Here is a 26449-nt window from a genome sequence, read left to right as displayed (position 1 = left end):
TTTATGGTCTAAATTTCCATATGTATGAACGGTCAACGCCCGCTTCGCGGGCTTTTGCCCGTATTATTTTGACATTGAATTTGGTTTAATCTTTGAAGAATCAATAAGAATGATGAGCTGTATGTACCCATTAAAGCTCAGAGCATTCAAGAAGAATTACTGTAACGGTGGCTATTTTGTTGAGAGTGCCTTAAAATGACGCCTCTGATTAGTTAACTGCTTTTAATGTAACCATCACTCATGTGGAGACTGAATGCATGGAACATCAACTCATGATTGTTGTATTTACATTTGTATCACTGTTAAAGAAATATGGATCTTAAATAAAATGTTATCATATGAGGTTATGAATTTTATTAATGTCAATCCTTAACAAGTTTTCAAGAAGTTGCATAGATACATTTTGTACCGTGTTTTACTCCTCACTGAACAAATTACCCTCCTAAAAGCTCTCATTGTGCTACAATATATCAGATGTACCCAATAACCACAGTGACATCAAACAATTGTAATAACACAAGTTAAGTACTAAGATGAACAGAACGGAGGGTGAATTGGTTGCACACACAGCAAATGTCTTTGTCAGCCTCATCATCTGGAGACGTATCAATAGCAGGGACAGGTGATAATGCTTTAATAGATCCGGAAGGTCAAGGTTATTCAGTTTGCTCAATTTCTGGGACTTTGTCGTTTTGTTTGGTCACATTCATTTTCATGTATGCGATGAACCTAATATCCTCTGATATGCCATTCTCTCTGTCAGTGGTTTTAATAGGGATCCCTGTCAGCAACACCTAATGTCAGTAGCTTTATTCATGGAAGAAGGTGAATAGCACCTGTACTTCTTTTGTATAACCTAGTAATAGTAATAATTAAATGAAACTAAGTAATATAAACATAACATGACAATATTAAAGGTGTAACAAGAGATGTGTTTGTCAGAAACACAATGCCCCCTATTGCGCCGCTTTGAAGCAATATATTTGACCTTTTACCTTCAAGGATGACCTTGACCTTTCACCACTCAAAATGTGCAGCTCCATGAGATTCACATGCATGCCAAATAACAAATTGCTATCTTCAATATTGCAAAAGTTATGACCAAGGTTAAAGTTTTGTGACACATACATTGACAGACACATACAGTGACAGACAGACAGACGAACACACAGATAGACAGACAGACAGACATTCGATCCGGGGGCATAAAATATTACTAGGTTCAAAGAATTAGTGAAAAAGCACCTTGAACAACAAGTATCTGAAAGTAACTGTGACTTTTTATTTTACTAAGACTATGTTGCAACGATCAACTGTGATAACCTTGTTAAATTGTGAAATTATGCATTTTAAGATAAACGCATACTCTTAATAATCGCGTTTTGTACCAAAATCTTAATTGTTAATATTTGTTTGTTCATATGATTACGTATCTTAGAATCACTTTGCTTTTTCAGTGTGTGTCTTATGGACCCCATTGGAAATAAGCTTTCAGCTAAATGGGGTATCCATAGACATCCTAGGCATTCATGCTCATATGAACCTACTGCAGTTAAAAAACTTCCGTATTGTTAAAATTATGCATACAGTAATACATATAATGTTCATCGTTTTATTTGATGCTCCATCATGTAACCATTTTTTCCTAAATATTTATCTCAAAAACAGATTTATCTTGCTGAGTGTGGCTGCAACCAATCGGGATCTCGGCTATCTCGGATTCCTCCGTAAGATAGGCTTTATGAAATAAATCGTCTGCTGATCCAGAGTGTAGCTGCAACATGTACAATACACAGAGCGATTCCGAAATGTTTGTCCGAAATGAGTGACGTCATGACTTACTGCAAAGAGTTCCAGTTAACAAGGGCTGTTTGTAAAACATGCATGCCCCCCATATGGGCTGTCCGTTGTAGTGGCAGCCATTGTGTGAATACGATTTTTGTCACTGTGACCTTGACCTTTGACCTAGTGACCTGAAAATCAATAGGGGTTATCTGCGTGTCACGATCAATGTACCTATGAAGTGTCATTATCCTAGGCAAAACCGTTCTTGAGTTATCATCCGAAAATCATTTTACTATTTCCGATCACCGTGACCTTGACCTTTGACCTTGTGACCTCAAAATCAATAGGGGTCATCTGCAAGTCATGATCAATCTACCTATGAAGTTTCATGATCCTAGGCGTATGCGTTCTTGAGTTATCATCCGAAAACCATTTTACTATTTCGGGTCACCGTGACCTTGACCTTTGACCTAGTGACCTCAAAATCAATAGGGGTCATCTGCGAGTCATGATCAATCTACCTATGAAGTTTCATGATCCTAGGCGTATGCGTTCTTGAGTTATCATTCGGAAACCATTTTACTATTTTGGGTCACCGTGACCTTGACCTTTAACCTAGTGACCTCAAAATCAAAAGTGGTCATCTGCAAGTCATGATCAATCTACCCATGAAGTTTCATGATCCTAGGCGTATGCGTTCTTGAGTTATCATTCAAAAACCATTTTAACTATTTCTGGTCACCGTGACCTTGACCTTTGACCTAGTGACCTTAAAATCAATATGGGTCATCTGCAAGTCATGATCAATGTACCTATGAAGTTTCATGATCCTAGGCCCAAGCGTTCTTGAGTTATCGTCTGACAACCACCTGGTGGACGGACCGACCGACAGACCGACATGAGCAAAGCAATATACCCCCTCTTCTTCGAAGGGGGGCATAAAAATAGAAACGACCTGGATATCGTACAAGCTGCATATTTGTTATATAAAATACCGGAAGTGGGGCGGAATTTCGCACAGATGAAACTTTGAAAAACCTTAATATTGAACGGAAATATTTACTTGAATAGTTGACATGTGCGGATATGATATAAGCTAAAAGCAATCATGTTAACGCATAATCTATTCATAATTGAGGATATGATACCAGCTAGGAAGTAGATCTATCTTAATCATGAAACTCATAGGCGCTCGATGCCAATGACAATGTTGTTTTTTTTTTTAAATTATGTATTTATTTATTTTTTAGTTACCCTTCGTTTATTATAATGCATGCACATACTAAATTAATAAAAATCTTCCGACAAAACGTCTTCTAAAAAAAAGATAGTTCGACTATGTATGTATAGATATTGACAAGGTAAATCACTCGCCATTTTCAAAAGCAACGGAAGTGCGTCATTATGCATAATTAAATCGTTGTCACCCCGCTCGCTTATTAAAATGCGCACGAAGGCCGGGAACATCGCTCTTTATACACAATAACAGCCTCTAAAAACCTATGGGCGCCAGATTTGATTTTGACGTGCCGATTTTTTTCTGGAAATCACCATGGCAGACGAAATCAAGTTAAACAATTGGTAAGGAATGATTCATGTGTATGCAATTTACAATATCTTTTGTTGATTGCCCCATTAATTGAGTGAAACAATAGTTACAAGGATTTATCACATCGTCTGTGGATGTTTCTGTTGACACTGAAAGTAGATAGAGAAAGAGCGAGGTTCCCGGCCTGCGCGCGCATTTCAATAAGCGAGCGGGGTGACAGCGATTTAATTATGCATTAATGACGCACTTCCGTTGCTTTAGAAAATGGCGAGTGATTTACCTTGTCAATATCTATGTACATGGTCGAACTATCTTTTTTTAAGAAGACGGTTTGTCGGAAGATTTTTATTAACTTAGTATGTGTATGCATTGTAATAAACAACGGGTAACTAAAAAGCAAATATATAAATAAATAAAACAAGATATTTTCATTGACATCGAGCGCCTATGATGAAACTGGGCGAGTTTCAATGTTAGCAATGTATACTTGTTTTCGTATTCCGTGGTACATGTATATACGTATGCAAAACAGATAATCTACGGAGTATTATATCTGTGGGCATATGTTATGTAACCAGTGCCGAACATATCACCATATCATAATTGGTATGAAGTAAATGAGTTAATGGACGTGATTGCGTTGACGGTTATTTGAAGAACTATGTGAATGATGAAATGAATGAAAATTGACGTTCTTCGAAAACATGGCAGTAAGCCGGGTGGTTGTTTTAAAATGTACGTGCCTTCTTTGCACTGTTGTTCATTGGTTGGTATCCTGGTTTAGAATTTATCGAAACTACACATATGCTGAATCGAGGAAACGCAATAGCGATGATTACATGTATGATATTTTGCTCTGGTGGTTTTATGTGCCGTTTCCTGTTATTGGAACCATATTTATTCCGTTCCAGGTTTTCTATTTAGTGAAAGAGATAAGGAACGACTTGATCTGGTATAGCAGGTGGTTTGCGAGGGTTTACACCATGTACGTCACGATGATGGTGTTACTTGTATTGCCATCCGATGGATTAATACTGTTAATGTACATATTTGTAAAGCTACCACTTCATTGGTTTATTTTGGACATTATTGATGCCTTTGTTGGGATTGTTGCAGTTATGCTATTGTTAGTTATTCTGTTTAGACCGTTGTTATCAGTGTTTCAACACTGCAAAGCTGAAGAAATTCCAGAAAACTATGTCTCATTTGAGAACGCATCCAACGAACAGCAGCCTGCACCGGAAGGAGGTGTTCATCTGACCATCAACAATCCGCTCACAGGCGGCGAAATGACTGTAGCACATGCGTATGCCATGGGAAAGCGAGCATGTTGCAACCGAACAGTAGCTTTTTGTTTCGCGGTGCTGTTTTTCTTGTTTTACGTTGTCATGTTTATTGCTGAGATAAAATGTATGTCCAAATATAAGTCTGTCGGGTTCTGCTTCGATTAAAATGATTTAAATATAGCCATATACATTTAGAGTGCTGTTGGTTCAAACACAAGTTTGATATAATGTAATCAAAATATTTTACACATGGTTTATGTGAAATCTTATAGCGACCATTCTTATAAGATTTGTATTTGTTTTGTATAATACGAATATTATTTGCAATCGCATCAAGAAAAATTCTTTGTTTAATAGCTTGATGTGCAGTTGATGGATACTCAGTGCGTAGTGAAGTAAATAAGAAACCAAAGCATACATTCAATTGCACTTATGTGTTGAATACAAAAACATAATCCTCAATGCGTGTGTTTGCATGGAATTTCTGATGTCTACGTCTTGCCAGTTATTCAACACTCGTATGTTTGTCAATTACTGTTAACAATATACCTGTATGTTTTATTTGATTGTGTACATTGTTTTGTTTATGTAGTCCAATATAACCAAGAACATGTATATGCATGCATTAATAAATATTTCATAACCAGACAATTCTTGTGTTACAGTAAATAATGTGACAGTCTGTAATGTTACAACATCTAGTGTGTTTTTTTTATCTAACAGCAAACAAAGCATTGTAAGTCACTCACACGACAAACTTTGTCGCAAATTTGCGCAATTATACATGATTCACAGATAATATCACATACCGTTGTATTGACGAACTCTGGAATTTTTGTCATTGTTCCCCTCTTAAGAATGCCAGCGTTTCGTGCATATTTTAGAACTTGGCTTAAACATCAAGCATACAGAACCAGTTGCATAAACATACATTTTCAATTTTATTTTCAACCAGCTTTTCAATTCGGCATACTATTCCTACGAGTATGATGGTGTGTGAAAAATACAACAATCCCACTACCCGCTAAAGAAGTATGACATTGGGCATTATATTGGAATCATTACGTCGGTTGGTCGGGTATTCGGTCTTTCCGCATCAAATGTACAAAGAGCAAACTTCTAATTTTTCAAGTTATTGAGTTAAATAAAAACCGTGATTCATGAATTGTAGATGCCCAAGACATTATCTTATGTCCAGTAATCCACGCACCCCTGTGTTATGTACCCATGCACTTTTTATGTCACACAGGAATCGCGTTTTGAAGTTTTAAAAGCAATAAGTCATTTGAAAAAAAAACACTCAAGTATTACGCTCACTTATCAGTTCATCTACACGTCCGCCTTATTTTCACAATGTTCATATGACTCTTCATGTTATTGGAAATGTCAGTTTTGATGACACTAAGTAAAATATTTGTATAATTCGAATACGAGTAGGTATTCATCTTTCTGAAATTAAACAAGGTGTTTATTCAGTTGTTATTTTCTTAATTTTACAATTTCGTAAAAAAAAAAATTAACGACAAAATACATATAGTTCAATTATTATACTGTGTAACAGACTCCGTAAGCGGTGCGTGTGGTCGTGTGTGTGTGCTCCAAATTTTATGACGTCCATTTGTGCCTGAGGTTGCGTGATGTGTGGATCCGGAGTGTGTTGAAGCACTGCTACCTAATCTACATTATAGACCTGCAAAAGACGAATTTTGAGTTAAAGCTTTTTATATTGTGAATTTCTATACTTTACTATAAATCTCAATTTCAAGCCAATTATGTATAATGTTTACTGAGAAATAATTTCGGTGTACCTGTGTTTTGCTGAGAATACCGAAGGTAGTCCCACCTGATCGGTATGGGACCAACAACCAAACTCACGTGCGCCCGAGCTAACCAAAAATTGGAGCCAAGCGTTTTCAACCAAACGATATTCGACAGTACATGTATAAAACGATATATAGAGAAAAGAAGGCAACGTAACAAGTGCAGATAAAACACCCATAAGTTAAGTCATCATGCGTTATGTGTAAGGAAAATTTGAAATGTCATCCCTTATCGTCGATCATTTCACCTACAAACAAATGTTAACCAACTCACCACATCAATTTCACCTGAATGACCAATCAGAAGATGTCAAAGCTATCGGAAATTCTTTGATTTTTTTAATTATACGTTTTGCGAAGACTGCTGTGTTCGTCCGGCTACAGCAAGATACTGTTTAGCACGAGGTCGTGGGTTCGAGTACCATGTAGGTGATACTTTTTTCCCTATTATTGAATGGATTTACTTAATTCTTCGACATAACACCCCTTTGGAAAATATCTTTCTGTTTTCTTTTTTTAGCTTGACCCCTGGTTGACATTGACCTTTAGTATCCGATTGCTCAAAAACTAACATTTGCCGTATCTTACTTGATACTCAATGGATTAATTTTATACTTTGACACACACGGAGGCCCGTGTACTATGACAATAACGATCCACAAACCTTACTGTACTTATTAAAAATTACTGCAATGCTTGTCTTTACCAGATCTATGTCAAGTTTGGAACTGGGTAAGTGTATTATATGTTCGCAGTTTAGCTATCAATTGGCAAATACGACAAACACTTGTGTTAAAAAGCATTTACATTTAACCCCAATAGCTAAATCATATCATGTTGACAGCCTGTCACCATGGTCACCCTTCCTTACTTCCATCTGTTTTCTACAAAAAGGTGATTGGTTGGCATCAAGGTGTATAGTGTTTTAACGACCGAAAAATTTGAGCAAAATCGCCCCACCAGTACTTTGAGTACTTTGATTGTTTATGTCGTTTAATTTAACCAAGAACATGTATAACTATAAGCATGCATTAATAAATATTTTATAACCCGACAATGCTTCTGTTACAGTCAATAACGTGACAGTCTGTCATGTTAGAACACCATTGATTTATTTTCCAAAAACAAAATACTTTCACTTACTCCCGATTCTCAGACAATTTTGCATGCAAAATTATAGCTTAAGAATCGTGGGTGCACATCGGGTCAGGTGATAAACACATGTTCAGTGGGAATATTCCGTCCAAATTTGACGTTTATTTCAGGAAATATTTTTATAGTAACCTATATGCCGATTGAACAAATGTTGTGTTTATGAAATACTTGAGCACTTTTATGTGCCCATGTTGCTCAAAAAAAGAATGACCGATAAGGCAGAAACTTTATTTTTAGATAAAACATATACATTTTGTAAGTTTCTAATTGATAAGAATAAATACGTACAAATTTTCCTTTTTTAAAATGATTACTTATAATCCATACGAAGTTGCCTCCCTTATTGCTAAATGTGCCTAAATAGTATTGGTTTAAGAGCACGGAAACATGTGAACACAAAACGGATATATTGCGAATACAATCATCAAATACAAATACTGCATACTTGATTTATATACAATACCGGAAGTTGGGAGGAATTTCGCACAGATGAAACTTAAATAAAACCACAAAATATTGAACGGAAATATTTACTTGAATAGTGACATTGTCATTGTGCGGATATGTTATTAACTAAAAGCAATGTTAACGCATTATCTATTGAGGAAACGATACCAGCTAGGAAGTAGATCTATCTTAATCATGAAACTGGGCGAGTTTCAATGTTAACTATGGATACCTGTTTTCGTATACCGAGGTAGATGTTTATACGTATGCAAAACAGATAATCCACGGAGTATTATAACTGTGGGAATATGTTATGTAACCAGTGCCGAACATATCATCATATCATAATTTGTATGAAGTAAATGAGTAACTGGACGTAATTGCGTTGACAGTTATTTGAAGAACTATGTAAATGTAAAAATGAATGAAAATTGACGTTCCTCGAAAACATGGCAGTAAGCCGGGTTGCTGTTTTAAAATTAACGTGCCTTCTGTGCACTGTTGTTCATTGGTTGGTATCCTGGTTTAGAATTTATCGAAACTACACATATGCTGAATCGAGGAAACGCAATAGCGATGATTACATGTATGATATTTTGCTCTGGTGGTTTTATGTGCCGTTTCCTGTTATTGGAACCATATTTATTCCGTTCCAGGTTTTCTATTTAGTGAAAGAGATAAGGAACGACTTGATCTGGTATAGCAGGTGGTTTGCGAGGGTTTACACCATGTACGTCACGATAATGGTGTTACTTGTGTTGCCATCCGATGGATTAATACTGTTAATGTACATATTTGTAAAGCTACCACTTCATTGGTTTATTTTGGACATTATTGATGCCGTTGTTGGGATTGTTGCAGTTATGCTATTGTTAGTTATTCTGTTTAGACCGTTGTTATCAGTGTTTCAACACTGCAAAGCTGAAGAAATTCCAGAAAACTATGTCTCATTTGAGAACGCATCCAACGAACAGCAGCCTGCACCGGAAGGAGCTGTTCATCTGACCATCAACAATCCGCTCACAGGCGGCGAAATGACTGTAGCAAATGCGTATGCCATGGGAAAGCGAGCATGTTGCAACCGAACAGTAGCTTTTTGTTTCGCGGTGCTGTTTTTCTTGTTTTACGTTGTCATGTTTATTGCTGAGATAAAATGTATGTCCAAATATAAGTCCGTCGGGTTCTGCTTCGATTAAAATGATTTAAATATAGCCATATACATTTAGAGGACTGTTGCTTCAAACACAAGTTTGATATAATGTAATCAAAACATTTTACACATGGTGTATGTGAAATCTTATAGCGACCATTCTTATAAGATTTGTATTTGTTTTGTATAATACGAATATTATTTGCAATCGCATCAAGAAAAAATCTTTGTTTAATAGCTTGATGTGCAGTTGATGGATACTCAGTGCGAAGTGAAGTAAATAAGAAACCAAAGCATACATTCAATCGCACTTATGTGTTAAATACATAAACAGAATCCTAAATGAGTTTGTTTGCATGGATTTTCTGATGTCTACGTCCCAGCAAACATTTCAAATCGGTCCGATATCGGCCCGATATTTATTTCAATATCGGCCCGATATTTATTTCAATATCGGCCCGACATCGGTAATTACATCGGCCCGAGACCGGGAGTGCAACACGGCGCAATGTTGGCCCGACGTCGGTATGTATATCGGCCCGACATCGGTAATTACATCGGCCCGAGATCGGGAGTGCAACACGGCTCGATGTTGGCCCGACATTGGTATGTATATCGGCGATACCTTCTTGAGCCAGCATGGTGCCGACATACTTTTAACCATTCCTCAGTCCCGGTCTAGCCTCAATTGTTTTTAATTGTTGTTGGTAGTGTTAAGGGCCTACCATTAAAACAGTTTCTTAAATAAATGAAAGAACATTTTCTGTAAACAACATTTTATTTTTACATTCTTTTTAAGCAAACTGGAACACAGTATTTGCTAATTATACTACTGATTTGAAACTGAAAATAATAAACTTATTTAGTACTAATTCCAACATTTTGATTCTAATGGTGTACAATTAATTAATATAAACGTTGACTAACAACAAATGTAAAAGAAATTATTTAAACAGACTATAATTTTACTGGTACAGAAACTGAAAAAGTAACATATTGAAACAAAATGTTAAATGACAAAATGACTTGAGTATTGTATTTTGGTAAAAGAATGCTCAGCAAATGTAAATAAAATAGAGAATTATGAAAAAACGAACGTATCCAACATGCATAATGTATACATGGAAAATTACCAAACATACATGTATAAATGGCTCATATCACCCATATTATCAAAACTGGTCTATATACCCTGGCGATTAATAAAATACCATTTCTTTAAACTGGATGGCGTACGATACACATGAAATAGTAACAACAAGACATTGCCAAGCAATATGGTCCCGGGACTCCCCTACCGGTGAAACTCCACCATTGTCAGTAAAAAAAAATTTTTTTAATTTGTTGTCATAGCAACAAGAATTTTTGACGTAGGAACAAAAGGAAATAAAGTGCATAATCTCCATATTGCCATCTATCCCTGTTTCAAGTTTCATGCAAAAATATGAAGAACTTCTAAAAGTTATCGCAGGATCCAGACAAGTGTGACGAACTGACAGACAGACTGACAGAAAGACAGACGGAGTGCAAACCATAAGTCCCCTTCGGTTTCCCGGTAGGGGACAATTAAGACTAGTCAGCAAAATACAACAGTAAACATAGTATATAGTCATACGATACACAAAAAATAGTAACAAGTTAGACTAGTCAGCAAAATACAACATAGTAGTCTTACGATACACAAAAAATAGTAACAAGTAAGACTAGTCGGCAAAATACAACATAGTAGTCATATGATACACACAAAATTGTAACAAGTAAGACTAGTCAGCAAAATACAACATAGTAGTCATACGATACACAATAAATAGTAACAAGTAAGACTAGTCAGCAAAAATCAACATAGTAGTCATACAATACACAAAAATTAGACACAAGTAAGACTAGTCAGCAAAATACAATAATGAAGGTATACGATACACAAAAAGAAGTAACAAGTAAGACTAGTCAGCATAAACAACATAGTAGTCATACGATACACAAAAAATTGTAACAAGTAAGACTATAGTCAGCAAAATACAATAATGAAGTCATACAATACACAAAAAATAGTAACAAGACAAGTCAGCAAAAAACAACATAGTAGTCATACAATACACACAAAATTGTAACAATTAAATTCAGCAAATTTCTATCCAGCAACAAAAAAAAACAACAACAATAGTATTGGTACTTTTAACCATTCCCCAGTCCCTGTCTGGGCTCAATTATTTGTAATTGTTGTTGGTATTGTTAAGGGCCTACCATTTAACCAGTTCCTTAAATAAATGAAAGAAAAATTTCCTTTAAACAAAGTTTTATTTTAATATTCTATTCAACCAAACTGGAAGAATTAAAGTATTTCTTAATAATACTACTAACTTAACTGAAAATGTAAAACAATATACTTATGTATTACTTATTCCAACATTTTTATTCTAATGGTGTAAAACATATTTATATATACCAAAACTAACAAATGTAAAACAAATTATGTAAAAAGTCTATATAATTCTACTGGTACAGCAACTAAAAAATTAACATTTTAAAACAAACTGTTTAATGACAAAGCGACTGAGTTTTCTTTTAAGAAAAAGACAAATTAAAATGATTATAACACGAATATATTGAAAAGTAACACATACACAATTTAAGCTATTTATGTAATAAAGGCTAAAAATAATAATAATAATAAAAACATTGCTTCCATCATTATGCATAAAAGTTGTGTAAAATAAGTAATTACAAGTTCAAAGAGACCTTTACATAATAAATGATTCCAGTAGAAGACTTAATTCACAGTTTAAACAAACGAGTTATAATAAATTGCGATGCTTCATCATGTTTCTTGTCCGCCCTTGCTTTTCTGCCACCGTCATGATCAGAGGCTGTTTGAAACCATTCCCTGCACTCAATTTCAACTTCTGCAGCATTTCAAGGAACCCATGACAGCTTCTGAAAATGGTTATGCAATGTAGGCTCATATTATTAGAATATTCATTCTATGTTCAAACAGGGTTGCATGATTAACGATACTGGGCAGTTTAACCAATGACATTTCTTAACACTTTTTACATTACAATGAAGACTATTTCTGAAAAAAAGGAAACAAGCCGGATGTAATTTTGTATATATAAATATTTTGAACTGTGACAAAGTCTTTTTACACATACTATGACAACTTACTGTGCACAGCAACAGACAATCGAAGTTCTCCAACAGCTGCCTTTCGTTTCTTTCCATGCCTGTTATTCTGCCTGGCGACCACATTTGACATGCAATGAAATACAACAAACATTGGAAAGTCGCTAAAACATTTGACATTTAATGACAGATAACAATTTCGGAAAAAAGCTTTAACAAACATTGTCAAATCTTGTGGATAAACAATTAAAACTGATTCCTAACCTGGAAAATGTTCAGGGCAGAGTGTTTTTACCTTGATAATTTCGAAATAATTCAATACAGCTATCACCCGCCTGGATCTTCACTGCAAATTTAAAATGCCAAGGGAAACAACCGCGGTAATTTCTTTTGACAACTGTTACTCTTCCTGGACACACCATTACATTTTTATTTTATACAAAGTATCATTCACGCTTTTTAATTAAAACAGATATATACAATTAAATTTAATGCAGCAAGTAATTAAAACGAAAATAATCAAAGTAACCTTTTCTCTTGAGTGTTAATTATGATATCGGGCCTATGTTGGGCCGACATCATACTTTAAACTGTCGAGTTATAAGTATGTTTATAACAACGGGCCGACATCGGGTCGACATTGTCCTATAAATATCAATTTTATAATATGCTACCTATTCAAACGTTATTAAACCAGATGGATTCACTAACATTGAACATTACCAAAAGGGTCTTATCTTTTAACAAAATAATTTTTGTTTAACATATACGTCGGTCCGATGTCGGCCCAACATCGGCAAACCTCTGCCGATATGCCGTCATTTAGCCAATATCGGGCCGATATGAGCATGTTTGCTGGGGTATTGCCAGTTATTCAACACTCGTATGTTTGTCAATTTCTGTTAACAATATACTTGTAAAGTTGTAGTTTTTATTTGATTGTGTACATTGTTTTGTTTATGTAGTCCAATATAACCAAGAACATGTATATGCATGCATTAATAAATATTTCATAACCAGACAATTCTTGCGTTACAGTAAAAAATGTGACAGTCTGTAATGTTACAACAACTAGTGTTTTTTAATTTAACAGCAAACATAGCATTGTAAGTCACTCACACGGCAAACTTTGTCGCAAATTTGCGCAATTATACATGATTCACAGATAATATCACATACCGTTGTATTGACGAACTCTGGAATTTTTGTCATTGTTCCCCTCTTAAGAATGCCAGCGTTTCGTGCATATTTTAGAACTTGGCTTAAACATCAAGCATACAGAACCAGTTGCATAAACATACATTTTCAATTTTATTTTCAACCAGCTTTTCAATTCGGCATACTATTCCTACGAGTATGATGGTGTGTGAAAAATACAACAATCCCACTACGCGCTAAAGAAGTATGACATTGGGCATTATATTGGAATCATTACGTCGGTTGGTCGGGTATTCGGTCTTTCCGCATCAAATGTACAAAGAGCAAACTTCTAATTTTTCAAGTTATTGAGTTAAATAAAAACCGTGATTCATGAATTGTAGATGCCCAAGACACTATTCATGTCCAGTAATCCACGCACCCCTGTGTTATGTACCCATGCACTGTTTATGTCACACAGGAATCGCGTTTTGAAGTTTTAAAAGCAATAAGTCATTTGAAAAAAAAACACTCAAGTATTACGCTCACTTATCAGTTCATCTAAACGTCCGCCTTATTTTCACAATGTTCATATGACTCTTCATGTTATTGGAAATGTCAGTTTTGATGACACTAAGTAAAATATTGTATAATTCGAATACGAGTAGGTCTTCATCTTTCTGAAATTAAACAAGTTGTTTATTCAGTTTTTATTTTCTTAATTTTACAATTTCGTAAAAAAATAATTTAACGACAAAATACATATAGTTCAATTATTATACAGTGTAACAGACTCCGTAAGCGGTGCGTGTGGTCGTGTGTGTGTGCTCCAAATTTTATGACGTCCATTTGTGCCTGAGGTTGCGTGATGTGAGGATCCGGAGTGTGTTGAAGCACTCCTACCTAATCTACATTATAGACCTGCAAAAGACGAATTTTGAGTTAAAGCTTTTTATATTGTGAATTTCTATACTTTACTCTAAATCTCAATTTCAAGCCAATTATGTATAATGTTTACTGAGAAATAATTTCGGTGTACCTGTGTTTTGCTGAGAATACCGAAGGTAGTCCCACCTGATCGGTATGGGACCAACAACCGAACTCACGTGCGCCCGAGCTAACCAAAAATTGGAGCCAAGCGTTTTCAACCAAACGATATTCGACAGTACATGTATAAAACGATATATAGAGAAAAGGAGGCAACGTAACAAGTGCAGATAGAACACCCATAAGTTAAGTCATCATGCGTTATGTGTAAGGAAAATTTGAAATGTCATCCCTTATCCTCGATCATTCCACATACAAACAAATGTTAACCAACTCACCTCATCAACTTCACCTGAATGACCAACCAGAAGATGTCAAAGCTATCGGAAATTTTTTGATTTTTTTAATTATACGTTTTGCGAAGACTACTGTGTTCGTCCGGTTACAGCAAGATACTGTTTAGCACGAGGTCGTGGGTTCGAGTACCATGTAGGTGATACTTTTTTCCCTATTATTGAATGGATTTACTTAATTCTTCGACATAACACCCCTTTGGAAAATATCTTTCTGTTTTCTTTTTTTATCTTGACCCCTGGTTGACATTGACCGTTAGTATCCGATTGCTCAAAAACTAACATTTGCCGTATCTTATTTCGAATTTCTTCAGCTTTGCAGTGTTGAAACACTGATAACAACGGTCTAAACAGAATAACTAACAACAGCATAACTGCAACAATCCCAACAAAGGCATCAATAATGTCCAAAATAAACCAATGAAGTGGTAGCTTTACAAATATGTACATTAACAGTAGTAATCCATCGGATGGCAACACAACACCATCATCGTGACGTACATGGTGTAAACCCTCGCAAACCACCTGCTATACCAGATCAAGTCGTTCCTTATCTCTTTCACTAAATAGAAAACCTGGAACGGAATAAATATGGTTCCAATAACAGGAAACGGCATATAAAAGGGAGGAATTTCGCACAGATGAAACTTAATAAAACCACAAAATATTGAACGGAAATATTTACTTGAATAGTGACATTGTGCGGATATGTTATTAACTAAAAGCAATGTTAACGCATTATCTATTGAGGATACGATACCAGCTAGGAAGTAGATCTATCTTAATCATGAAACAGGGCGAGTTTGAATGTTAACTATGGATACCTGTTTTCGTATACTGTGGTAGATGTATATACGTATGCAAAACAGATAATCTACGGAGTATTATAACTGTGGGAATATGTTATGTAACCAGTGCCGAACATATCATCATATCATAATTTGTATGAAGTAAATGAGTAACTGGACGTAATTGCGTTGACGGTTATTTGAAGAACTATGTTAATGTTAAAATGAATGAAAATTGACGTTCCTCGAAAACATGGCAGTAAGCCGGGTTGTTGTTTTAAAATTTACGTGCCTTCTTTGCACTGTTGTTCATTGGTTGGTATCCTGGTTTAGAATTTATCGAAACTACACATATGCTGAATCGAGGAAACGCAATAGCGATGATTACATGTATGATATTTTGCTCTGGTGGTTTTATGTGCCGTTTCCTGTTATTGGAACCATATTTATTCCGTTCCAGGTTTTCTATTTAGTGAAAGAGATAAGGAACGACTTGGTCTGGTATAGCAGGTGGTTTGCGAGGGTTTACACCATGTACGTCACGATGATGGTGTTACTTGTGTTGCCATCCGATGGACTAATACTGTTAATGTACATATTTGTAAAGCTACCACTTCATTGGTTTATTTTGGACATTATTGATGCCTTTGTTGGGATTGTTGCAGTTATGCTATTGTTAGTTATTCTGTTTAGACCGTTGTTATCAGTGTTTCAACACTGCAAAGCTGAAGAAATTCCAGAAAACTATGTCTCATTTGAGAACGCTTCCAACGAACAGCAGCCTGCATCGGAAGGAGCTGTTCATCTGACCATCAACAATCCGCACAGGCGGCGAAATGACTGTAGCACATGCGTATGCCATGTAAAAGCGAGCATGTTGCAACCGAACAGTAGCTTGTTGTTTCGCGGTGCCGTTTTTCTTGTTTTACGTTGTCATGTTTATTGCTGAGATAAAATGTATGTCCAAATATAAGTCTGTCGGGTTCTGCTTCAATTAAAATGATTTAAATATAGCCATATACATTAAGAGGACTGTTGGTTCAAACACAAGTTTGATATAATGTAATCAAAATATTTTACACATGGTGTATGTGAAATCTTATAGCGACCATTCTTATTAGATTTGTATTTGTTTTGTATAATACGAATATTATTTGCAATCGCATCAAGAAAAATCTTTGTTTAATAGCTTGATGTGCAGTTGATGGATACTCAGTGCGTAGTGAAGTAAATAAGAAACCAAAGCATACATTCAATTGCACTTATGTGTTTAATACATAAACAGAATCCTAAATGAGTTTGTTTGCATGGATTTTCTGATGTCTACGTATTGCCAGTTATTCAACACTCGTATGTTTGTCAATTACTGTTAACAATATACCTGTATGTTTTATTTTATTGTGTACATTGTTTTGTTTATGTAGTCCAATATAACCAAGAACATGTATATTCATGCATTAATAAATATTTCATAACTAGACAATTCTTGTGTTACAGTAAATAATGTGACAGTCTGTAAAGTTACAACATCTAGTGTTTTTTTATCTAACAGCAAACATAGCATTGTAAGTCACTCACACGGCAAACTTTGTCGCAAATTTGCGCAATTATACATGATTCACAGATAATATCACATACCGTTGTATTGACGAACTCTGGAATTTTTGTCATTGTTCCCCTCTTAAGAATGCCAGCGTTTCGTGCATATTTTAGAACTTGGCTTAAGCATACAGAACCAGTTGCATAAACATACATTTCAATTTTATTTTCAACCAGCTTTTCAATTCGGCATACTATTCCTACGAGTATGATGGTGTGTGAAAAATACAACAATCCCACTATCCGCTAAAGAAGTATGACATTGGGCATTATATTGGAATCATTACGTCGGTTGGTCGGGTATTCGGTCTTTCCGCATCAAATGTACAAAGAGCAAACTTCTAATTTTTCAAGTTATTGAGTTAAATAAAAACCGTGATTCATGAATTGTATATGCCCAAGACATTATTCATGTCCAGTAATCCACGCACCCCCGTGTTATGTACCCATGCACTGTTTATGTCACACAGGAATCGCGTTTGGAAGTTTTAAAAGCAATAAGTCGTTTGAAAAAAACAAACTCAAGTATTACGCTCACTTATCAGTTCATCTAAACGTCCGCCGTATTTTCACAATGTTCATATGACTCTTCATGTTATTGGAAATGTCAGTTTTGATGACGCTAAGTAAAATATTTGTATAATTCGAATACGAGTAGGTCTTCATCTTTCTGAAATTAAACAAGTTGTTTATTCAGTTGTTATTTTCTTAATTTTACAATTTCGTAAAAAAATAATTTAACGACAAAATACATATAGTTCAATTATTATACTGTGTAACAGACTCCGTAAGCGGTGCGTGTGGTCGTGTGTGTGTGCTCCAAATGTTATGACGTCCATTTGTGCCTGAGGTTGCGTGATGTGAGGATCCGGAGTGTGTTGAAGCACTCCTACCTAATCTACATTATAGACCTGCAAAAGACGAATTTTGAGTTAAAGCTTTTTATATTGTGAATTTCTATACTTTACTCTAAATCTCAATTTCAAGCCAATTATGTATAATGTTTACTGAGAAATAATTTCGGTGTACCTGTGTTTTGCTGAGAATACCGAAGGTAGTCCCACCTGATCGGTATGGGACCAACAACCAAACTCACGTGCGCCCGAGCTAACCAAAAATTGGAGCCAAGCGTTTTCAACCAAACGATATTCGACACTACATGTATAAAACGATATATAGAGAAAATGAGGCAACGTAACAAGTGCAGATAGAACACCCATAAATTAAGTCATCATGCGTTATGTGTAAGGAAAATTTGAAATGTCATCCCTTATCCTCAATCATTCCACCTACAAACAAATGTAAACCAACTCACCTCATCAACTTCACCTGAATGACCAATCAGAAGATGTCAAAGCTATCGGAAATTCTTTGATTTTTTTAATTATACGTTTTGCGAAGACTTCTGTGTTCGTCCGGCTACAGCAAGATACTGTTAAGCACGGGGTCGTGGGTTCGAGTACCATGTAGGTGATACTTTTTTTCCCTATTATTGAATGGATTTACTTAATTCTTCGACATAACACCCCTTTGGAAAATATCTTTCTGTTTTGTTTTTTTAGCTTGACCCCTGGTTGACATTGACCTTTAGTATCCGATTGCTCAAAAACTAACATTTTCCGTATCTTACTTGATACTCAATGGATTAATTTTATACTTTGACACACACGGAGGCCCGTGTACTTCGACAATAACGATCCACAAACCTTACTGTACTTATTAAAAATTACTGCAATGCTTGTCTTTATCAGATCTATGTCAAGTTTGGAACTGGGTAAGTGTATTATATGTTCGCAGTTTAGCTATCAATTGGCAAATACGACAAACACTTGTTTTAAAAAGCATTTACATTAAACCCCAATAGCTAAATCATATCATGTTGACAGCCTGTCACCATGGTCACCCTTCCATACTTCCATCTGTTTTCTACAAAAAAGGTGATTGGTTGGCATCAAGGTGTATAGTGTTTTAACGACCGAAAAATTTGAGCAAAATCGCCCCACCAGTACTATGAGTACTTTGATTGTTTATGTCGTTCAATTTAACCAAGAACATGTATAACTATAAGCATGCATTAATAAATATTTTATAACCCGACAATGCTTCTGTTACAGTCAATAACGTGACAGTCTGTCATGTTAGAACACCATTGATTTATTTTCAAAAAACAAAATACTTTCACTTACTCCCGATTCTCAGACAATTTTGCATGCAAAATTCTAGCTTAAGAATCGTGGGTGCACATCGGGTCAGGTGATAAACACATGTTCAGGGGGAATATTCCGTCCAAATTTGACGTTTATTTCAGGAAATATTTTTATATAGTAACCTATATGCCGATTGAACAAATGTTGTGTTTATGAAATACTTGAGCACTTTTATGTGCCCATGTTGCTCAAAAAAAGAATGACCGATAAGGCAGAAACTTTATTTTTAGATAAAACATATACATTTTGTAATTTTCTAATTCATAAGAATAAATACGTACAAATTTTCCTTTTTTAAAATGATTACTTATAATCCATACGAAGTTGCCTCCCTTATTGCTAAATGTGTCTAAATAGTATTGGTTTAAGAGCACGGAAACATGTGAACACAAAACGGATATATTGCGAATACAATCATCAAATACAAATACTGCATACTTGATTTATATAAAATACCGGAAGTTGGGAGGAATTTCGCACAGATGAAACTTAAATAAAACCACAAAATATTGAACGGAAATATTTACTTGAATAGTGACATTGTCATTGTGCGGATATGTTATTAACTAAAAGCAATGTTAACGCATTATCTATTGAGGATACGATACCAGCTAGGAAGTAGATCTATCTTAATCATGAAACTGGGCGAGTTTCAATGTTAACTATGGATACCTGTTTTCGTATACCGTGGTAGATGTATATACGTATGCAAAACAGATAATCCACGGAGTATTATAACTGTGGGAATATGTTATGTAACCAGTGCCGAACATATCATCATATCATAATTTGTATGAAGTAAATGAGTAACTGGACGTAATTGCGTTGACAGTTATTTGAAGAACTATGTAAATGTAAAAATGAATGAAAATTGACGTTCCTCGAAAACATGGCAGTAAGCCGGGTTGCTGTTTTAAAATTAACGTGCCTTCTGTGCACTGTTGTTCATTGGTTGGTATCCTGGTTTAGAATTTATCGAAACTACACATATGCTGAATCGAGGAAACGCAATAGCGATGATTACATGTATGATATTTTGCTCTGGTGGTTTTATGTGCCGTTTCCTGTTATTGGAACCATATTTATTCCGTTCCAGGTTTTCTATTTAGTGAAAGAGATAAGGAACGACTTGATCTGGTATAGCAGGTGGTTTGCGAGGGTTAACACCATGTACGTCACGATGATGGTGTTACTTGTGTTGCCATCCGATGGATTAATACTGTTAATGTACATATTTGTAAAGCTACCACTTCATTGGTTTATTTTGGACATTATTGATGCCGTTGTTGGGATTGTTGCAGTTATGCTATTGTTAGTTATTCTGTTTAGACCGTTGTTATCAGTGTTTCAACACTGCAAAGCTGAAGAAATTCCAGAAAACTATGTCTCATTTGAGAACGCTTCCAACGAACAGCAGCCTGCACCGGAAGGAGCTGTTCATCTGACCATCAACAATCCGCTCACAGGCGGCGAAATGACTGTAGCAAATGCGTATGCCATGGGAAAGCGAGCATGTTGCAACCGAACAGTAGCTTTTTGTTTCGCGGCGCTGTTTTTCTTGTTTTACGTTGTCATGTTTATTGCTGAGATAAAATGTATGTCCAAATATAAGTCCGTCGGGTTTTGCTTCGATTAAAATGATTTAAATATAGCCATATACATTTAGAGGACTGTTGGTTCAAACACAAGTTTGATATAATGTAATCAAAATATTTTACACATGGTGTATGTGAAATCTTATAGCGACCATTCTTATAAGATTTGTATTTGTTTTGTATAATACTAATATTATTTGCAATCGCATGAAGAAAAAATCTTTGTTTAATAGCTTGATGTGCAGTTGATGGATACTCAGTGCGAAGTGAAGTAAATAAGAAACCAAAGCATACATTCAACTGCACTTATGTGTTTAATACATAAACAGAATCCTAAATGAGTTTGTTTGCATGGATTTTCTGATGTCTACGTCCCAGCAAACATTTCAAATCGGTCCGATATCGGCCCGATATTTATTTCAATATCGGCCCGACATCGGTAATTACATCGGCCCGAGACCGGGAGTGCAACACGACGCAATGTTGGCCCGACGTCGGTATGTATATCGGCCCGACATCGGTAATTACATCGGCCCGAGATCGGGAGTGCAACACGGCTCGATGTTTGCCCGACATTGGTTTGTATATCGGCGATACCTTCTTGAGCCAGCATGGTGCCGACATACTTTTAACCATTCCTCAGTCCCGGTCTAGCCTCAATTGTTTTTAATTGTTGTTGGTAGTGTTAAGGGCCTACCATTAAAACAGTTTCTTAAATAAATGAAAGAACATTTTGTGTAAACAACATTTTATTTTTACATTCTTTTTAAGCAAACTGGAACACAGTATTTGCTAATTATACTACTGATTTGAAACTGAAAATAATAAACTTATTTAGTACTAATTCCAACATTTTGATTCTAATGGTGTACAATTAATTAATATATACGTTGACTAACAACAAATGTAAAAGAAATTATTTAAACAGACTATAATTCTACTGGTACAGAAACTGAAAAAGTAACATATTGAAACAAAATGTTAAATGACAAAATGACTTGAGTATTGTATTTTGGTAATAGAATGCTCAGCAAATGTAAATAAAATAGAGAATTATAAAAAAACGAACGTATCCAACATGCATAATGTATACATGGAAAATTACCAAACATACATGTATAAATGGCTCATATCACCCATATTATCAAAACTGGTCTATATACCCTGGCGATTAATAAAATAACCATTTCTTTAAACTGGATGGCGTACGATACACATAAAATAGTAACAACAAGAGATTGCCAAGCAATATGGTCCCCTACCGTGGAAACTCCACCATTGTCAGTAAAAAAAAATTTTTTTAATTTGTTGTCATAGCAACAAGAATTTTTGACGTAGGAACAAAAGGAAATAAAGTGCATAATCTCCATATTGCCATCTATCCCTGTTTCAAGTTTCATGAAAAAATATGAAGAACTTCTAAAAGTTATCGCAGGATCCAGACAAGTGTGACGAACTGACAGAAAGACAGACGTAGTGCAAACGATAAGTCCCCTTTGGTTTCCCGGTAGGGGACAATTAAGACTAGTCAGCAAAATACAACAGTATAGTATATAGTCATACGATACACAAAAAATAGTAACAAGTAAGACTAGTAAGCAAAATACAACATAGTAGTCATACGATACACAAAAAATAGTAAAAAGTAAGACTAGTCAGCAAAATACAACATAGTAGTCATATGATACACACAAAATTGTAACAAGTAAGACTAGTCAGCAAAATACAACATAGTAGTCATAGGATACACAATAAATAGTAACAAGTAAGACTAGTCAGCAAAATTCAACATAGTAGTCATACAATACACAAAAATTAGACACAAGTAAGACTAGTCAGCAAAATACAACAATGAAGTCATACGATACACAAAAAGAAGTACAAGTAAGACTAGTCAGCATAAACAACATAGTAGTCATACGATACACAAAAAATTGTAACAAGTAAGACTATAGTCAGCAAAATACAATAATGAAGTCATACGATACACAAAAAATAGTAACAAGACTAGTCAGCAAAATTCAACATAGTAGTCATACAATACACACAAAATTGTAACAATTAAATTCAGCAAATTTCTATCCAGCAACAAAAAAAACAACAACAATAGTATTGGTACATTTAACCATTCCCCAGTCCCTGTCTGGCCTCAATTATTTGTAATTGTTGTTGGTATTGTTAAGGGCCTACCATTTAACCAGTTCCTTAAATAAATGAAAGAAAAATTTCCTTTAAACAAAGTTTTATTTTAATATTCTATTCAACCAAACTGGAACAATTAAAGTATTTCTTAATAATACTACTAACTTAACTGATAATGTAAAACAATATACTTATGTATTACTTATTCCAACATTTTTATTCTAATGGTGTAAAACATATTTATATATACCAAAACTAACAAATGTAAAACAAATTATGTAAAAAGTCTATATAATTCTACTGGTACAGCAACTAAAAAATTAACATTTTTAAACAAACTGTTTAATGACAAAGCGACTGAGTTTTCTTTTAAGAAAAAGACAAATTAAAATGATTATAACACGAATATATTGAAAAGTAACACATACACAATTTAAGCTATTTATGTAATAAAGGCTAAAAATAATAATAATAATAAAAACATTGCTTCCATCATTATGCATAAAAGTTGTGTAAAATAAGTAATTACAAGTTCAAAGAGACCTTTACATAATAAATGATTCCAGTAGAAGACTTAATTCACAGTTTAAACAAACGAGTTATAATAAATTGCGATGCTTCATCATGTTTCTTGTCCGCCCTTGCTTTTTTGCCACCGTCATGATCAGAGGCTGTTTGAAACCATTCCCTGCACTCAATTTCAACTTCTGCAGCATTTCAAGGAACCCATGACAGCTTCTGAAAATGGTTATGCAATGTAGGCTCATATTATTAGAATATTCATTCTATGTTCAAACAGGGTTGCATGATTAACGATACTGGGCAGTTTAACCAATGACATTTCTTAACACTTTTTACATTACAATGAAGACTATTTCTGAAAAAAGGAAACAAGCCGGATGTAATTTTGTATATATAAATATTTTGAACTGTGACAAAGTCTTTTTACACATACTATGACAACTTACTGTGCACAGCAACAGACAATCGAAGTTCTCCAACAGCTGCCTTTCGTTTCTTTCCATGCCTGTTATTCTGCCTGGCGACCACATTTGACATGCAATGAAATACAACAAACATTGGAAAGTCGCGAAAACATGTGACATTTAATGACAGATAACAATTTCGGAAAAAAGCTTTAACAAACATTGTCAAATCTTGTGGATAAACAATTAAAACTGATTCCTAACCTGGAAAATGTTCAGGGCAGAGTGTTTTTACCTTGATAATTTCGAAATAATTCAATACAGCTATCTCCCGCCTGGATCTTCACTGCAAATTTAAAATGCCAAGGGAAACAACCGCGGTAATTTCTTTTGACAACTGTTACTCTTCCCAAAGACCTATAGATAACATAGGTCTTTGCTCTTCCTGGACACACCATTACATTTTTATTTTATACAAAGTATCATTCACGCTTTTTAATTAAAACAGATATATACAATTTAATTTAATGCAGCAAGTAATTAAAACGAAAAATAATCAAAGTAACCTTTTCTCTTGAGTGTTAATTATGATATCGGGCCTATGTTGGGCCGACATCATACTTTAAACTGTCGAGTTATAAGTATGTTTATAACAACGGGCCGACATCGGGTCGACATTGTCCTTTAAATATCAATTTTATAATATGCTACCTATTCAAACGTTATTAAACCAGATGGATTCACTAACATTGAACATTACAAAAAGGGTATTATCTTTTAACAAAATAATTTTTGTTTAACATAAACGTCGGTCCGATGTCGGCCCAACATCGGCAAACCTCTGCCGATATGCCGTCATTTGGCCAATATCGGGCCGATATGAGCATGTTTGCTGGGGTATTGCCAGTTATTCAACACTCGTATGTTTGTCAATTACTGTTAACAATATACTTGTAAAGTTGTATGTTTTATTTGATTGTGTACATTGTTTTGTTTATGTAGTCCAATATAACCAAGAACATGTATATGCATGCATTAATAAATATTTCATAACCAGACAATTCTTGCGTTACCGTAAAAAATGTGACAGTCTGTAATGTTACAACAACTAGTGTTTTTTTATTTAACAGCAAACATAGCATTGTAAGTCACTCACACGGCAAACTTTGTCGCAAATTTGCGCAATTATACATGATTCACAGATAATATCACATACCGTTGTATTGACGAACTCTGGAATTTTTGTCATTGTTCCCCTCTTAAGAATGCCAGCGTTTCGTGCAAATTTTAGAACTTGGCTTAAACATCAAGCATACAGAACCAGTTGCATAATCATACATTTTCAATTTTATTTTCAACCAGCTTTTCAATTCGGCATACTATTCGGTAATGTAACGACTCGCCCCCTTAACGACTCGCCCCATAACGACTCGCCCCACTTTTTATAACGACTCGCCCCACATGTATAACGACTCGCCCCACATATATAACGACTCGCCCTATCAAAATAAAATGTTATATTATATATGGTAATATAAATGAAATCAATTCATAATATGAATTTAATGTTCGGCATTGTTTGATAACCATCGTTCAGCGGTTTTTTGCCTTATACCTGACCTTATATACGTCTATTGCAGGCATATTCTGAAATTTTAATTATTTTATTATAATTTTAAATCTACCTATTTATTACCAGTTGATCTGAATACACAACACACTTGAAATTTTTTTTTTCATATTATAAAAATGCGTATCAGTCCTTTTGTGTTTTTCACACAAACTTTACTTTTAAATGCCAATCAAATGGCGTTTCTTTTAAATTTTGGTGTGAACAATTAGCGCGGAAAGTTTTCAATGGTTTCAAATAAACATTAAATGCTAATTAAATGGCGGTTCTTTTAATTTGTAGGTGTGAAAAATTATCGCGGAAAATTTGCAATGGTTTCAAATAAACAAGAAACCATTTGTGATAAATCAATTAATTCCACGATTTGTTTAATTACTTTAATGGTTATAACTTTAATTGAGTAATACGTGCCACTGCGGAGTTTAGTATTTAAAGGTGTATACATGATTATAGTCTACCATGAAGCGAAGCGTTAAAAAGACGCAGTGCTATACGCTTCATATAAAGGTTATATATTTTTAAACCAATAGATTTTTATTAAGGCACCGCACCAACACTGCAAAGTTTTATATTTATACCAATGGTACAGCCCAGTAAAATCGGGCTGTCCATTTTATGGCCGTTTTCGGCTTTTTATGCAGAGTTCTATGTTAAGCAGTGTGCTCGGGCAATGGTTTTTAACCGAAGTCCCGAGGGTAAATAACCCCAATAGTCAGTATAGTCTACCATAATTTTAAATTGATAATTCGACTAACACCATGCCTGCGCCT

General features: G+C 34.9%; 2 long non-coding RNA genes across 2 annotated transcripts; one reads left to right on the top strand and one right to left on the bottom strand.

Moving 5' to 3' along the window:
* Positions 1-8280: 8280 nt before the first annotated feature.
* LOC127837535 (uncharacterized) lies at positions 8281-17063 on the top strand. The gene is made up of 2 exons (XR_008029333.1): positions 8281-8748; positions 16091-17063. It is a non-coding gene; the product is annotated as an uncharacterized LOC127837535 (long non-coding RNA).
* A 5211-nt stretch (positions 17064-22274) lies between these two features.
* LOC127837534 (uncharacterized) lies at positions 22275-24453 on the bottom strand. Its single transcript, XR_008029332.1, has 2 exons — positions 24092-24453; positions 22275-23861 (listed from the first exon to the last, which is right to left on the bottom strand). It is a non-coding gene; the product is annotated as an uncharacterized LOC127837534 (long non-coding RNA).
* Between the last annotated feature and the right edge of the window lie 1996 nt (positions 24454-26449).

Source organism: Dreissena polymorpha, chromosome 7 (genome assembly GCF_020536995.1).
Source record: "Dreissena polymorpha isolate Duluth1 chromosome 7, UMN_Dpol_1.0, whole genome shotgun sequence".
Taxonomy (NCBI): Eukaryota; Metazoa; Mollusca; class Bivalvia; order Myida; family Dreissenidae; genus Dreissena; species Dreissena polymorpha.
This window is presented reverse-complemented; position numbering and strand designations above follow the sequence as displayed.